The 3,181-nt window shown below is 32.0% G+C and overlaps 1 non-coding gene across 1 annotated transcript; it reads right to left on the bottom strand.

The window, feature by feature from the left end:
- On the bottom strand, nucleotides 1-162 carry LOC119058985 (U1 spliceosomal RNA). The gene has a single exon (XR_005084341.2). It is a non-coding gene; the product is annotated as a U1 spliceosomal RNA (small nuclear RNA).
- Between the last annotated feature and the right edge of the window lie 3,019 nt (nucleotides 163-3,181).

The following is a 3,181-nucleotide window of genomic DNA, read 5'->3' as shown; positions in this document are numbered from 1 at the left end:
GCAGAGGAGAGCTCAAACAGTCTCTGAATACCACAAATCACAGTCAAGTTTTCCACATTTGGGGAAATCGCAGGAGTCAAGCACATCCAGAGTGCAGTGGATAAGTCTCACCCTGGGAAAACCACCTTCATGAATATGGTATCTCTCCTGCCAGGTAAGTATGAGGCTCGTAATTTTGGAATCTCCATTTAATCCATTCTAAAGTTGGACATTGCATCTGATATGATACTGAGATTTGTTGAGTTTTAACTACAAAATATTTCTGTTTTCCTTTCTGTCTCCCATTGTAATTCAGTATCTCATGCCACATTATTGTAGAAGTTCTTTAACTGACCTTCTTTAATAAATCTTGAAGGATTCAGCAAGCATAAGAGAAAGTCAGGATATAAAGAGAGTCTGGGGGCAAAAAAAAACAGGCAGGGAGATGTAAGGTGTAGTGATAAATAACAGGAATATATTTCATTGGGCAAAGCATCTAAATCCTCATGTCCATACACAACAGGCAATAAGCCAGCAGTCAAGTAGGGGCAAATGGAACACTTGCTCAGGAGCCTGTGAGGTTTACTCAGGTGTAGACAGAAGCAGAATTTCCAGCACCTGAGAACTTGCAAGAGCAAGCGAGGACACCTGCCCTAAGTAAGGGAATCAAATGTAGTATTGAAAGTACTAATTAAGCAGACTGCCTGGTGTCAAGGCCTGTCATATGCTAGCTGACCTGAGGCAGATTATTTAAACTTTCTGTATTTCCCATTTCATCATGTGTAAAATAGGGATAAAATAGCACCTACATCATAGAATTAAAAGATCATTTATACACACAGCTAAACAAATGCCAGCTATTGTTAGCATCAGTAATTCCAGACCTGAGAAATGAGGCAAAACCTAGTATTTGCAGTTGAGATAAAAATTAGAGGGCACAGTAGACCCAATTTGTATAAGCAGATGAAAGTCAGGAATGGTTTTGATAGATAAATATATCTTCCTTACTCTCTTAAGTTTGAAGTTTCATCTAGATAATATATAACTAAATTGTATAGATTTGTGTTAATGTTTATGCCATCAACCTACCATTTAGTTTATTGATGAATTTATATGATCATTTCTAATATAGTTATCTTCATTACCTCTTTACAAAAATATAAACATATGGTTAGACTAGATTACTAAAGTATGAGAAACCTTTTTTATGCACTCATTTTAGAAGAAAATGTTTTGGAAATGCACCGTTCTGGACTTTAAATTGTCATCCTAAATCACATGGTATGGAGCTAAGACAACATATGAAAAGGAAGCACTAGAAATCATTTCCTCAGGTAATAGTGATCTGTTGACAAGACTATCTGAGAACACTTTAAAAAGGATAAAAACATATGGTAAAATATTAATAATACAATTATTTTAAAGTTATATATGTTTTAGGTATGTAGAAAAATATCCCTGTTTAAAACAGTAAATTACTCATTCATCCAACAAGTATTTATTGTGCCAGACACAGTAGATACAATAACATGGCATGCTCTTTTTGAGCAATTTCCATAAAGATTGTTAAATTCAGATGAACAATCTGTCAAAACAAGCAATAAATATCTACTTCAACGGTTCTAAGGCAGTGATTTTCAAGCTTTATCATCTCATGGCCAACATAAACTCATTGCTAAAATTCTGCAGCACACCCAAAAATATGTATTTTGCCAATCTGACAAAAAATATCTATAATTTTTATTTATTCACATTGGATAGCTATTGTGTTGGCTGTTGTCATTTTTTTAATGTGAGAATCTAAGGGAAAAGAGGTCCCTGCCCTTGACTTTGTAGTCAAGTACCACCCATTTAAAAATTCTTATGGCACACGAGTGTGCCTGCTGCAGCACACCCACTGAAAATCACATTTAAGGTATTATTTTTACTTTAAAAATGAAAGAAGTCGTATGTGCTTAAATAGCACTATAATTATGTATACAGTAGCTCACAAACTGGACTTTTCAAGAAAAGAAAAAAATATTTTTTAAATGTTAAACTAAAATATGCAAACATAGATTGTTCAGTTGAATAAATTTTCATACATCAGATTCAATTTTCTCTATTTGTTTATTCCTCCTACCTTACCAATATGTCATCAATTTGATGGAGTATAATATCCTCAAGCTAACTTCTGATATGATCAAGCGTAGTAGTTATAAGAAAATATTTTAAAATTCAAGTGTTTGGATTTTGTAGTTTCTTAGGAAAAACATTTTTGAAATCTTATATAAATTTAGACTACTAAAATAATTACTCCCCCCACATAGTACTTTAATGGTAAAATGTGACAAAATTTCCGAGCAGAAGGCGTACTGTGGGAAGATCTTTTAAGTACTCTAAGGTAATTTGAATATTTAAGTGCCTAATATCAAAAATGAAATATTAAAATTATATTGATATTAAACCTGAGAATTTGTTTTCATTATTTGGGAAAATGGAATTTAATTTTTGTTTTTAATTTTACTTCAGGAATAAACTCAATACTCCTGTCTGACAGTGTTTATGAATATTTTATCCTATTATATTTACTGCCATAAACATTACATTTTAAAACTTTAAACATGTAATTTATATTTTAGTTCATTTTAGAAGACATTACTTTATAGTTACATCGAAAGCTTTAATTTTAGTAAATAACATAATATTTTATATATAGATACTCTAAATATAAATGCAAGCTGTACCGAAGGATTATGCACATTTAAAATTGGACCAATAATTGAAGATAAGACTAATAAAAGAAGTACTATCAAAACATTATAAAATAAGTATGCAACTAAGGCATACTTCTTATTTATCAATTACCATCTCTATAAAATGTTTTATGCCAAGTCACTCCATTAACAGTTGCTGTTTCCATACAGTTTTTCTCCCTCGCTTCCTCCCTCCCTCCATTTTTTCTTTCTCCCCCATTCCTTTCTATCTTTATTATTTATATTTATATATTTTTATAATTCATTTTTTATTGATTATGCCATTACAGTTGTTCTATTCCCCCCTTCATTCCCCTCCACCCTACCCCCATCCCCACCGTTACCCCCCCTTTAGTTTATGACCATGTGTCTCAAATATAAACAAGAGTGCCATTTCTTTCGTGAACTTCATATTAGGTATTTAAATTTTAATATTGCTTTATATTATCTTACAAACCCACATGAAA

This window comes from Artibeus jamaicensis, unplaced genomic scaffold (genome assembly GCF_021234435.1).
Source record: "Artibeus jamaicensis isolate MK-2021 breed Jamaican fruit bat unplaced genomic scaffold, CSHL_Jam_final scaffold_584, whole genome shotgun sequence".
NCBI classification, from domain to species: domain Eukaryota; kingdom Metazoa; phylum Chordata; class Mammalia; order Chiroptera; family Phyllostomidae; genus Artibeus; species Artibeus jamaicensis.
This window is presented reverse-complemented; position numbering and strand designations above follow the sequence as displayed.